Source organism: Saimiri boliviensis, chromosome 5 (assembly GCF_048565385.1).
Source record: "Saimiri boliviensis isolate mSaiBol1 chromosome 5, mSaiBol1.pri, whole genome shotgun sequence".
NCBI lineage: Eukaryota > Metazoa > Chordata > Mammalia > Primates > Cebidae > Saimiri > Saimiri boliviensis.
In genome coordinates this window covers 95,023,165-95,037,231 of record NC_133453.1, presented here as the reverse complement: position 1 = coordinate 95,037,231, position 14,067 = coordinate 95,023,165, and the positions used below count along the sequence as shown (strand labels likewise).

At 39.2% G+C, this 14,067-nt stretch overlaps 1 protein-coding gene across 6 annotated transcripts in view; it reads right to left on the bottom strand.

The window, feature by feature from the left end:
• Positions 1 to 260: 260 nt before the first annotated feature.
• The window catches only part of GTDC1 (glycosyltransferase like domain containing 1), a 424,620-nt gene continuing 410,813 nt past the window's right edge, over positions 261 to 14,067 (bottom strand). For 5 of the 6 annotated variants that reach the window (XR_012517769.1, XR_012517770.1, XR_012517765.1 and 2 more), the window contains 4 exons: positions 11,275 to 11,351; positions 6,653 to 6,816; positions 4,964 to 5,200; positions 261 to 1,856 (listed from right to left, as the gene is read on the bottom strand). The gene's annotated coding sequence lies outside the window, so the exon portion shown is untranslated. The remainder of the gene's footprint in view (positions 1,857 to 4,963; positions 5,201 to 6,652; positions 6,817 to 11,274; positions 11,352 to 14,067) is intronic. The other variant, XR_012517768.1, reaches the window with a different exon arrangement.

Below are 14,067 nucleotides of genomic sequence, written 5' to 3'. Positions count from 1 at the left end.
CCTGCACAGTATAACAACTATTTCCACAGCATTTACATTATATTAGGTATTATCAGTAATCTAGAGATGTGCACAGGTTATATGCAAATACTACCCCATTTTACTATACAAAAGGGACTTGACCATCAGTGGATTCTGATATCTGCAGGGGTCCTGGAACCAATCCCCTTGATACTGAGGGACAACTGTAGGTGTGTTAATTGTCTATTCCTGTGTAACAGATAAACCCAAAGTTTAGTGGCTTAAAACCACAAACATGCATTACCCCACGGACTCTGTGGATTTGAAATCTGGGCACAGGTTAGCAGGGTCCTCTGCTTTAGGGTCTCTTACAAGGCTGCAGTTCAGATGTCAGCTGGTGGCACAGTCACATCGAAGTTCGACTGAGGCAGGATCCCCTTCCAAGCTTCCTCAGTGCTAGCTGAGCAGGATTCTGTTCCTCCTCGGTGACTGGAAGCAGGGTCTCAGTTCCTCCTTGGTGCTGGCCAGGGGTTTCCCTCAGATTCTTGCCATGTGGGGCTTTCTAACATCGCAATGTACTTCATCAAAGGGAGCAAGAGAGAAAGGGACTCTGCTAGCAAGACTGGATTCATAGTCTTTTATAACCTCATTTTGGAAGTGGCATCCAATAACTTTGGCCATATTCTATTCAGTAGAAAGAAGTCACTAGGACCAGTCCACATTCAAAAGAAGAGAATTCCATAAGATATGAATAGCAGGAGACAGGGAACAATGAGGCCATTTTAGAAGTCTGACTATTATAGCAATATTGCTCAGTTGATAAAGGAGTAAAGATCACTGGAAAATTAAAAAGGATGCCAGGAGACACGATGAGTGAGGAATTCCTTGGGAAAAGACTCATAATACTTTGGTGATACAGACAGTAGACAAATATGTTTGAATCTGGTATCAGCCTCCTCATGAAAGCGTGTGTGTGTGAAGCCTCAGGTCAAGGTCATAAAATCATGTATTACTAAGTGATGATGGCAAAACCTGAGACCGAGGCAATAACAAAGAATAAATACCTTCAAACAAGAGGGAAATTATTTCATAGCCAATGTAAAAATAGATCACAGTTCTTATTTCCTCAAAATGCTGTGCCCATTAACCTTGACACTGTGAAATTAATGACATACCAAAGATTCTGATTCTATATTTTTCACATGTAAACATGTCCACATGCTGTTATTGTCATTTATCAAGCTTAAATTTTGAGTTTTGTTGAGACCATAGACCTGGTGATAATCCAATGTTTGTCCTTACTCTCCACCTATCCCTCACTATGATAAGATAGTTGGTTCAAGTCAGATATATATTTGGCATCATCAAACAAAAATATAGAAAAGATAAGTTAGTGATCCATAATGAGGGACTCACAGTCACAATACTTTTTTAGCATGGCTGTTCTAACAAGTTCAGTTAATCAGCTGAGTGTATGCACGTATGAGTTATATACATGTTTCTATGATAACAAAAATGAACAGAGATACAGCAGATACATTGTCTTGACAGGTTTTGCTTGGTTTTAGTGCAAAAACTTACTAATTAATGCAAGTGTTGCAATCATTTTTATGACATTCCCCAAAGATGGCACTTTAAGGGTTATGCCATATGTTGATTGACAGCAGCCATAATTCCATACAATGAGACTGTATCATATTGTTTGAAGTGAGGTGATATTCATCTCTTGAAACTGATCAAACATACGATTGCATCAAACAGTATTACAATATAATCACGCTGCATGTGGGGACTGCCAAGGTTGATCAGCATGTTGTACTCTTTTCCCTTGGACTTCTCTAATCGCAGTTGTGACACACCATTGCATTCACATTTTCCTTTAAGAACTGAAGAATCTAAGACAGAGAAAAGAAATCTGCATAAAATTGTGGTTTGGTTATGCTATGTGAGTGTACACTTGTAGACTGCTTTAGAATTACAAATTTGCTCCCATTAAGATCTCTCTAAGTATACAAATAAAAACCTAGAAAGGCCAAGATAAAAAGAGAGTAATTCCATTGTCCTTTACTTTTCTTCAATAAATAAGCAAACTTGGAAGACATGCCTTTTTTAAAACACTTTTCAGTTTCTGAAGCACCCAATTATTTTTTTTTCTAATGTACTGTTTGGCAAAGGCACTTGCTTATTTACTGACCTTGGTACTATTTCAGATGCAGAATGATGAAGGATATAAGAACCTATTCTTTTCCCATCCTTCATTGCTGCTATCTTGGACAGCAATGTGAGGATGGGCATGAGAAAATGGGAGTAGTTTGGTTCTCTACTAGATGGCTTTCCCAGGTGAAGTCCTGAAACACAGTGGCTTTTAAATTGATGTACTTTAGGGGTTTCCCTTTTATTTTTCATTTGTCCATCCATCTCTCCATCCATCCATCCATCCATCCAGCCATCCATCTCATAACTTTTAAAAGAGCCGTTGGGGTATTTTTAGAACTCTATTGAGGGTAGCTTATGGAGGATCAAGGGGGCCAAGCCATCATCTCTTCATGCTGACATCAACAGAGATATGCTGCCCAATCTGGTCTCCTAGTGTGAATTCGAGCAAGTCTCTGAGACGTTACCAGCCTATCTAAACCCACCCTAACCCTAACCTTACTATGCCCACTGTGCGGCCTCTTAGGTCAAATTCCACTCAAGTTGTTGGCCTACAGAAGCTATGCGACTTGTTCAGAGATTCATTGGGATGTCGGGAATGTGGAAGCTTTCTCAGCCTGGCTACCTGAACACCCCACATAATCACCTCTCTCCTACTGCTCCTGTGCTGTGGCAGGCACAAAGGAATTGGTAAGGCTTAAGGCACCCTTGTGTTGTCCCAAGACGTAAGACCACAGAGCTTTTTGCTGCCAGATTCTTCTGCCCTATGGGCATTTCTCCCACCTCAGGTGAGAGGGTCAGAGCACAAGGTCCCTTCAAGGAGATGCCACCAACATCAAAGCTTTGTGCTCTGTGCTTTCCTTCTTTTGTCCATGACATTAATGTCATGTCTTGAGATCTTCAGGACGTTCCTGTGTAAAACACAAATGCCCAAGGTTTTGAAATTCAAAAAGCTAAGAACTGACTCTTTTTACCACTCTCTTTCTGCTGTAGCATCCATTGCTTACACAAGTAAAGAAGAAAGCCTTAGGTACTGCCCAAAGGTGAATAAAGATTTTCACTTAACCTCTCTCGTTTCTTTGTCTTCTAGTTCATTCATTTCGTTGTTTGACATTTTACTTTCCTTTTCTTAGAGCTTATAATTTTTTCCCCAAGATACTGACTAGAACAGTTAACTCACTATCTTCCTTCCTTCCTTTCTTTCTTTGAGACAGGGCCTCTTTATGTTGTTTAGGCTAGAGTGCAGTGGCTTTCCATAGGTGTGATCACAGTGTAATACTGCCTCGAACTCCTGTCCAGGCTCAAACAATCCTCCTCAGCCTCACTAGGAAGTGAGACTACAGGCACACACCACCTCATCCAGCTCTAATTTTCATCTTTCTTCTTAACTATAAATTGTGAATGTTGTACTTTTATCTCTTGGTATGATTTAAAATACATCATACATTTTTAAATTTTGCTATTGAATGTTTTCTTTAAATTCTGAAACAATACAAATTTTCAAAAAAGTTGTTCATATAGTACAAATATTTTGTTTTTCCTTGTAAATTAACCCCAATGTTTCATTAGACCTCAAACACTTGACTGTATTTTCTACTAATAAGAAATTCTTACTTACCTTCAACACAACCAATATAATCAGATAGGAACTTGGATACACTTCTGCACTTTAGTCCACAGACCACATTCCAGTTCCACCAATGAATACAATGATACTTTTTGAAATAAAAGGATCCCGTTCAGAATCACACAATGCATTTAGCTAATACATATTTTTAGATTTTTTCAGTCTAGAATATTCTTCAGTCTGTCCTTGACTTTTATGACTTCAATACTTTTGAGGATGAATTCGGTTACTTTATAGAATTTCCCACAGCTAATTTCCCACTAGCTGTGGGAAATTCTATAAAGTAACTGAATTTTACAAGGAAATTGTCTGACATTTCCTTATGATAGATTCAGTTTATAATATCAAACCAAGATGTGGGTGCTGTACATGCTCCTGTTGGAGTGTTGTTACTTCCAGGTCCTATCTGAGATAGGTATAGGTATTTATATGTCTGTCTCTATATACTGAATACCATGAGTCCATGCTGACCCCTCCAATTTCACATGTTCATTCTAGTTTCCTCTCTTGCCATATATGAAGATCCCTTCTCTACTGGTGAGAGGGCTAGCTTCCATCATTTTTCTGATATTTACTTATGCAATCAACCCCACTTTATGAAATCTATCTCCAGCCCCACTACAAACCTCTGCTCTACACAGATGTCTCCTCTCTCTGTTTGGACTCTGACTTCCCCAACCATATCAACTACCTCTTCACCCTGTTCAGGCTGATTCTTCATGCGAGGTTGCCTGCCATCCCAGAGTGAGGTTTTATCATTCATGGGCTCTGATACTTCCTCTGGACACTGCAGCTCTATCCCACCTAATGGCTTCAGGACTGAATTTTTCAGGAAGTAGAAGGAATATCACTCAAGTTTTGCCATGTAATATTTTCATTTCCTGAAATTCTTCAAGTCATAACTTAGTTCATATATATTTTACATTTCAAAGATGTTGAGGATTTTGTGTTTTATTTCTAATTTGTGACATTATGTTCAAATCTACTTTCTAATTTCTAAATTAATAATATTCAGATCACCTCTTGTAATATTCAGAAAGCCTCTTTGTTGAGGCTTTCTTTAAACCCCAATCCATGGTTGTATTAGTTAGGGTTCTCCATAGAGACAGAACCTATGAATACACACACACACGCGCACACACACACACACACACACACACACAGAAAGAGATACAGAAATATGTGAGGGGACATATTAAGGGTAGTGGCTCATGTGCTTACGGAGGTTGAAAAATCCCGTAACAGGCCATCTGCAAGATGGAGAACCAGGAGAGTCAACAGCATGGCTTGGTCCAAGTCCAAAAGCCTCTGAACTAGGGAAGCCAATGGTGTAACACTCAGTCTGAGGCCAAAGATCTTAGAACCTGGTGGGTGCACTGGGGAGCCACTGATGCAAGTCTTGGAGTCCAAAGGCTAGAGACCTGAAGTTCTGGTGTCCAAGGGCAGAAGAAGTGTATCCTAACTCCAGAAGAGAGAGAAAGAGTTCACCTTTTGATATAGTTTGGCTGTGTCCCCAACCAAATATTATCTTAAATTTTAACTCCCGCAATTCTCATGTTTCATGAAAGAAACTTGGTGGGAGGTAATTGAATCATAGGGGTGGGGCTTTTCCATGCTGTTCTCATGATAGTGAATAAGTCTCATGAGATCTAATAGTTTTTAAAATGGGACTTTTTTTCCAGCACAAGCTCACTCTCTCTTTGCCTGCTGCCATCCATGTAAGATGTGACTTGGTCCTCCACCATGATTGTGAGGCATCCCTAGCCATGAGGAACTGTAAGTCCATAAAACCTCTTTCTTTTGTAAATTGCTCAGTCTCAGGCCTGTCTTTATTAGCAGTGAGGAAACAAAGTTATACAACAAATTGGTGCCAGGAATGAGGTGCTGTTGAAAAGATACCCAAAAAACGTGGAAGGGACTTTGAAACTGGGTAACAGGCAGCAGCTGGAACAGTTAGGAGGGCTCAGAAGACATGAACATGTGGGAAAGTTTAGAACTTCCTAGAGACAAGTCTGTTGAATGGCTGTACCCAAAATGCTGATAGCATTTTGGGCAATATGGACAATAAAGTCTAAGCCAAGGTGGTCTCAGTTGGAAATGAAGAACTTACTGAGAACTGGAGCAAAGGTGACTCTTGTTATATTTTAGAAAAGAGACTGCTGGCATTTTGCCCATGCCCTAGAGATTTGTGGAACTTTGAACTTGAGTGAGATAATTTAGGGTATCTGGCAGAAGAAATTTTTAAAAAGCAAAGTATTCAAGAGGCAACTTGGTTGCTGTTAAAGGCATTCACTTTTGGAAGCAGAGCACAAAAGTTCGGAAAATTTGCAGCCCATGTGATAGAAAAGAAAATCTTGTTTTCTGAGCATAGATTCAAGCCAGCTTCAGAAATTTACATAACAAGGAGCTTAATATTAATGACTAGGACTAAGGGGAAAATGTCTCTAGAGCATTTCAGAGGTATTCTAGGCAGCCCCTCCCATCACAGGCCTGGAGGCCTAGAAGGAGAAAGTGGTTTTGTGGGTGAGGCCCAGGATCCCTGTGCTGTGTGCAGCCTAGGGACTTGGTGCCCTGCATCCCAGCTGCTCCAGTTGCAGCTGAAAGGGACCAATGTAGAACTTGGGGCACAATTTCAGAGGGTGCAAGCCACAAGCCTTGGCAGCTTCCATGTGGTGTTGAGCCTGCTAGGGCACAATAAGTCAAGAATTGGGTATTGGGAATTTCCACCCAGATTTCAGAGGATGTTTGGAAATGCCTGGATGTCCAGACAGAAGTTTGCTGCAAGGGTGGGGTCTTCATGGAGAACCGCTGCTAGGGCAGAGGGAAATGTGGGATCAGAGCCCCCACACAGACACCCTACTGGGGCACCACCTAGTGGAACTGTGAGAAGAGGGCCACCATCATCCAGACCTGAGAATGGTAGATCCACTGACAGCTTGCACCATGCACCTGGAACAGCAGCAGACACTTTATTCCAGCCCATGAAAGCAGCCAGCAGGGAGGCTGTATCCTGCAAAGGATAGGGGCAGAGCTGTCCACGACCATGGAAAACCCACTTCCTGCATCAGTGTGACCTGGATGTGAGATGTGGAGAAAGAAGGAGATCATTTTCGAGCTTTAAGATTTGACTGCCTTGCTGGATTTTGAACTTGCATGGAGCCTGTAGCCCTTTCGTTTTGGGAATTTTCTCCAATTGGGAACATCTGTATTTACCCAATGCCTTTACTACTCTCATTGCATCTAGAAAGTAATTAACTTGCTTTTGATTTTACAAGCTCCTAGGTAGAAGGGATTTGCCTTGTCTCACATGAAACTTTGGGTTGTGGACTTCTGAGTTAATGTTGAAATGAGTTAAGACTTTGGGGGACTGTTGGGAAGGCATAATTGGTTTTGAAATGTGAAGATGTGAGATTTGAGAAGGACCAGGGATGGAATGATATGGTTTGTCTGTGTCCCCACGAAAATCTCACCTTGAATTTTAACTGCCACAATTCCCACATTTTGTGGAAGGAAACTGGTGGGAGGTAAATGAATCATGGGGATGGGTCTTTCCTGTGCTGTTCTCATGATAGTGGGTAAGTCTCATGAGATCTGATGGTTTGAAAAACAGGAGTTTCTCAGTACAAGCTCACTCTGTCTTTGCCTATTGCCATTCATGTAAGACATGACTTGGTCCTCCACCATGATTGTGAGGCCTCCCTAGCCACGTGGAACTGTAAGTCCATTAAACCTCTTCCTTTTGTAAATTGCCCTGTCTTGGGTATAGTATTCATCAGCAGCATGAAAACAAACTAATGCATCTTTCCTCTTCCTTTTTGTTCTATTCAGGCCCTCAGCTGATTGGGTGGTGTCCACCACACTGAGTAAGAGCTGATCTTCTTTACTCAATCCACTAATTTAAACACTAATCACTTCTGGAAATACCTTCACAGGCATACTTTACCACCTGAGTATCCCTTAATATAGTCAAGTTAACACCTAAAATTAACTATCATAGTGGTCAATTTGGTAAATGTTTCAAGTATACTTGAAAGTTTCTATATTCTCAAACTGTTGGGTTCAAGATTCAATGTATATCTAACATACCAAACTTAAAATTTGTGTTGTTCAAATCCTCTATATTCTAAGATTTTGTCTGCTTGATCTACACATTAGTGAGAGAAGAGTGTTAAAACTTTTCCAATATGATTATACTTTTTTAAATTTTCCTTCACCATTTGATCAATTTCTGTGTTACACATTTTGAATGTATGTTATTTGGTGTATATAAGTTTAGAATTGCTATGTCTTTCAGGTGACTTATTCCTTTCTAAATTATGCACTAGCCACTGTTATTCTTAACAATGCTTCAATAATGTTTTTTTGCCTTAAAAGTCTATTTTTCTAACATTAATATAGCACTTTCCTTTTCCAGTTAGTACTCACTGGCATTTCTTTTCCTAGAATTTTGCTTCCAATCTTTCTATGCCCTGGGTTTTGATGTGTCTTTAGTAAACATCATTTACCTGAATTTTAAAAATTCAATCTTTTAATATCTGTTTTAGCTAGCAATATTACAGTGTTTAATTTATTGTAATGCTTTGTGTGTTTGGACTTATTTCTACCATTATATTTTGCACTTATACTTGCTGTCCTTCTGTTTTCCTGCTCTCTTGTTCATTTGGGGACCAATCAAGTTTTTTCTTAATTTCTTCTTGTTTGGAAATAGCATTTTTTTTTCCATTCTTTTACCCTCGCTTTATAAGGCTTAGAGTTAATGAATATGTTTACCCTTCATCTAAATAATACAAGAATATAAAGACAATTAAAGTCTGATTATTCCCTACCTGTCTTAAATGTTACTATCTTTCAGACCTTTGTATCCACTGAACTTTAAAAAAAAAAAAGTCATTTATTGCCAGGTGTGGTGGCTTACACCTGTAATCCCAACACTTTGGGAGGCTGAGGTGGGTGGATCGCCTGAGGTCAGGAGTTCAAGACCAGCCTGATCAACATGGAGAAACACCATCTTTACAGCCAGGCATGGTGGCACATGACTGTAATCCCAGCTACTAAGGAGGCTGAGGCAGAAGAATCGCTTGAACCTGGGAGGTGGAGGCTGTGGTGAGCCAAGATGGTGCCATTGTACACCAGCCTGGGGAATAAGAGCAAAACTCTGTCTCAAAAAAAATTATAGATATGTGTGTGTGTGTGTGTGTGTGTGTGTGTGTGTGTGTGATTTATTTCTTATGGTATATTTAAGACAAAAAAAATAGAGTTATAGACTCATAGCCTCTGTTCACTCTTCAACTTAAGAAATAAAACATTACTCATAGTGTTGACCTGCCCAGTTTTACCTTCCTCCCCTCAGAAATAACTACTGTAAAATTTTTAAAATGTCCCATTTTGTTTTTATTCAGAAATACTTGCTTAGATTTTTCTACATATTTGCTATTTTATTTTGTCACTATTGCTTCTTTGATATTTTTCTTTTCTGGATTCAATTTCTTTCTATTGAAGAATATTCTGACTTGGTTTTCAACAAAGTTCTGTGAGTCACAGCTTCCCATTTATTATCTGAAAATAAATATTTATATCTGATCTAATTCTTGAATAACGTGGGCTTGGGTATGAAATATATATAGATATAGAACTGTTGATTGGTAGTTACTTTCTCTGAATGTTTTGCAGATATTATTTCATTTTTTCTATTATGAAGCTATTAAGAAATATCTTATCAATCTTATTATTATTCATTTGTAGGTAATCTGCTTTGATAGGCAAAGTTTCTCTAATTCCCTCTACAGAGTCCGTATGAAATTCCTACTCAAAGAAATTTCTTTATTCTAACCTTTATGTATGTATTTATAAAGAAATTTATATACACATTATGTATACTAGATGCCCTATATATACATATAGTATGTGTGTATATATAGGTATATATATATGTCTTTATAACCGTATATTTTCTAGTTTATGAATTTCCTCTAAGCTGTATCTAATATGCCCTTAAAACCATTGAATGTACTTCAAAGGCTTTATTTTACATTTCTAGAATTTCTAATTGATTCTTTTTCAAATCTACCTGCATCTTATTTTTTCATATTTTTTATTTCTGTTCAGTTTCAATCATTTTAAACTTTAGGTATCTGATAATCCACCTTTGGTCTATTATCTGAAATTCCTTGAGGTATAATTCTGCTGTTTTCACTCTTTTCTAAATCTCTCAAGGTGGATTGTTTTCCTGTGTGTTTTGTAATTTTGAGTGGTGAGCTCATCTTTAATAAACTTCATCTGGAGGAATCATGTGTGGCCTGGGATGACATTTTATCACACCAGATTTGTTCTCCGTTTGCTTCTGCTGGGAAAATGTTGACATCTGAACATGGGATTTTTAGGGCCATGAAATTTTGACTGAGTTCATAGGAGGTGCATGTCTGTGATTACAAATTATCCGGGGGGCTTATTTTCTACTCTCTACCCAGACCTAGATAGACAAGCTTTCTTGTTTTCTCTCTGTGCCTGTGTATATATTATTTTAGTCTACTAATTCACTAAAGGGATAGCCCTTAAATGATTCTGGATTTACATAAGAGGTTCATCAGGCTCAACACCCCACCCCACCTCCCTCCAGAATTTCCATGGCCTTGTCTTCTGTCTCTGTGAGTATGAAAATGAAAGCCTCTAGATTTCTGAGACCATAACAACCTCCCCAGCCCACTCCAGCCACACTCCTACCATGTTTGCTATGTGATTGCTGTTCGAGCTCTCAGTTCTCTCTTCCTCTTGGCAACCCTGATGATTTCTCTTTCTTACAAACTCAACTATTAAGAGTATTTATTTTATTGTATCTGGCATTCTAGCATTTGTAGTGGAAGAATATTCAGGGTATCTAGACCACTATAATCCTAGAACTGGAAGTTACTTTAAACACAATTTCACAATTTATCCCAAACCACACTGGTGAGCCTCTTCCCAAATCTGGTCCTACTCCATGTTTCCTGTTTTACAAATCAGAATGCCATCTTGATGGCTTCTTCACCTTCCTTGTATAATCAATCCTCAAGCCTTGCTGATTTCTCTACTGAATGTATCTTCAACCAATCCACCTATCTCCATCTCCACCGCCCCACCTTGGTCTAAGACACCATCATGTTCCCCTGGGCTATTGTGATAACCTCCTCCTGCTCCTCCTTTTCAATCCATTTATATTGCAACCAGAGAAATCTTCCTAATACCTAAATCTGGTCAATTCACTTTTCTACTATGTATGGGCACTGTACCTGGGCATACTGTGTTTATTAGTTTCTGAGAGCTTCCCTACCAAAATACTAGGGGTGCCTAGATAAAAAAAATGATTTTCTTATAGTTCTGGAAGCTAGAAGTTCAAGATCAAGGTATTGGCAGGGCTGATTTCTTCTGAGGCTTTCTCCTTTTGAATGGTTGTCTTCTCTCTGTGTCTTCATATGGTCTTCCCTCTGGGTGTCCTAAACTCTTTCTATAAAGACACCAGTCTTGGATGTAGGCCCACCCACATGACCTTATTTTACCTGAATTACGTCTCTGCAGATCTTATTCCAAATAGTCACATTCCAAGGTATAGGAGGTAGGGCTTCGACATGTGAATCTGTGGAGAGACACAGTTCAGCCTATCACACTGTGTGAAGCTGACATTCACCACCCTTTCTTCTTCTGACATTTGCCTGATTTCTCTCTGCTTTCCAGATACTTTTTGTTATACAATGAGCTCTTTTTTTTTTTGCCTCAGGGGCTTTGCAAAAACTGCTCCCTTCACATGAAATGCTCCCCATCCCTCAACCTCATTTAGCCAAAGGCTAGATCTCAGCTTCAATGTTACTTCCTCAGAAAAACCTTTCCCAACTCTCAGATTAGGTCACCTCTCTGTGTTTTGTGTTTTTTGCCCCCTCTCATATCAATTCTCATAATTCAAATTAAATGATTAACCATGCAATTACTGAATTTCCTTAATCCTACAATGCTATGAGTTGTTAGATATACCATCAATTTCAAAATGCTTGTAGGGAGAGGGAAAGAATACTACTCTCTCAGTCAGCTATTGCTATAATAATACTCAAAAAAAAATCTCAAAATTCAGTAGCTTAAAACAATAAGCATTAACGCCTCCCTCATGGATTTGCTTATACAAAACTCAACTTCAGGTTCCCAGCTCTGGGCTCCAGGCTGAGTTGGATTTAGGTTGGCTTCATGTATCTTTAAATTTTCAATGGACCAGTAGCTACCTAGGCTATAGTATTATCATGATGGATGATAGAAGTTGAAGAGACTTGCAGTGCCTGCTAAGGCCTCAGCTTGGAACAGGCACACTGTCCTTCAACACAGTTCCAACAGTCACAGCAAGTCCATGGCCAAGCCTGACATCAATGGATTGGGAAAGTACTATGCTTCCTCTAGAGGAGGCACAAAGCCACATGGAAATGGGCATACATATAAAATGCACAATCCTAGAACAAGGAAGAACAGGGAAAAATCATTCATATAGTAAACAGTATATACACAATTTTTTTTTGTTTGCAGTAGATTATTCAATTATGTTCATCTATACAACAACATACCATTTTCTTCCATGGTCTGAACAAAGTCTCATAGTCAGAGTTTCAAGTATCTTTTCAGGCAGTTTTGCTCACCAACAGTTATGTACATCATCCTAGTGACCTGTCCTTTATAGAACCAGGGCTTATGACCTTGACCTCTTTTACCCCTCAGAACCAATACATATTTTTTAGGCATATGAAAGAATACCAAAGTTTTATATGCAGTCCCAATCTGGTTAAACTCAGACATGTCCCCCTACCATCCCGCCATTGAGCCATAACTGACTCTCTTATTCTTGGAAATGAAAAACTTTTCATAGAAATCAACAAGTAGTTTTTAACAGATACTTGACACCTGAACTGTAGTCCACAATGCAGTAAATGGTCATCCAACCTCTGTAGCATAGAAATTCTACAATCTCTTTTTAATGTCTCTAATTGTACTGTCTGGTATGCAACAGGGAATTATTTTGAGCATGTCTCATTAACAAAAGGAAAGATAGATTTGTCTCCTACTGAGCATCTTCCCTTCTTAGGAAGTCTGCAAAGGACCTGGGTGTTTCTAGATGACATTCAAATGTAAGTCCCTTATTTTTCCAAGGGCAGAATTTGTCCCATTTATTGTGACTCTGCCTGCAGCTCTATTCCCATGTTTTTTTCTGCATATTCAATAACTTTCATTTCGAAGCTATCTTGGAGTCAAGTCCTCTGGAAGACATTTAAAAAGACCACTAGAGGTCTATATTTAAGTTAAAATTCAACCCCATATGGTGATAGTAGTAGAAATAACTCAATGAAGTATTGACTTGTTTAACAAGAAATACAACATCAACTACAGCACATCTCATTCCTCTGCCTAACAGCTGGAAAGTTTCTTTTAACATGGATTGAAGGATCCATTCCAATGTAACACTGAAGTGGCTATCTAAAATTATGTCTTCCTTAGTTTCCATAACCTCCCACCACAAGGGTAGGAAAGTGACCAGAGCAGGGTGAATAAATGTCCTTTTGCCAGGGTCTGACTTGGATGTGGATGTGAGAAGTTCTCTCTTCTGAGGCTGTAAGAATCAAAGGTAACACACCAAAGTTATCTTTTCTATCACATCGACATAGCCTTCTAGAGAAAGAAATCAATCTAGAGGAGGGGAGAAGGGAGAGATAAGGAGGGAGGGAGAGGGAGAGAAGGAGAGGGAGGGAAGGAAGGGGAAGGGGGGAGAGAGATTGAGAGAGAGAGAGAGAGAGAACAAGAAAGGGAGAGAGAGAGACAGAAAAGCAGAGAGAGGGAAAGGGAGAGAGAGATGGAGAAAGGGAGAGAGAGGAGACAGAGAAAGTGGGGGAGAGAGAGATTGAGAGAGAGAGAGAGAGAGAGAGAGAGAAAGAGAGAGAGAGAGATGCTTGAGCATTGGGCCCTCATATTCCCGGAGATCATCTCCTAGGACTTTTCAACACACAAGCCAAATTTAATGCCTGATTAGTGTGAGTTAATTTCTGTCACTTGCAATCCAATAGAACCCTGGATACTACAAAGTCATAACCATATGAACAACATCATGATTAAAAAAGCAAATTAAAAAAAAAAAAAAAACAAATCCCACCACTGTGCAGCAGCTAAAAATAATTTCAAAGTGACTCAAGTTCTTCGTTTACTTTCTTGAACACTATGAAGGGCAGAGTCCATAGCTATTCTTAAAAATCCCCCTCCTCCTCCCCGATCTAGTGGTTCACACACAGCAGCTGCTTTTCCTCCTTTATATCTGTCTTCAGATTCCA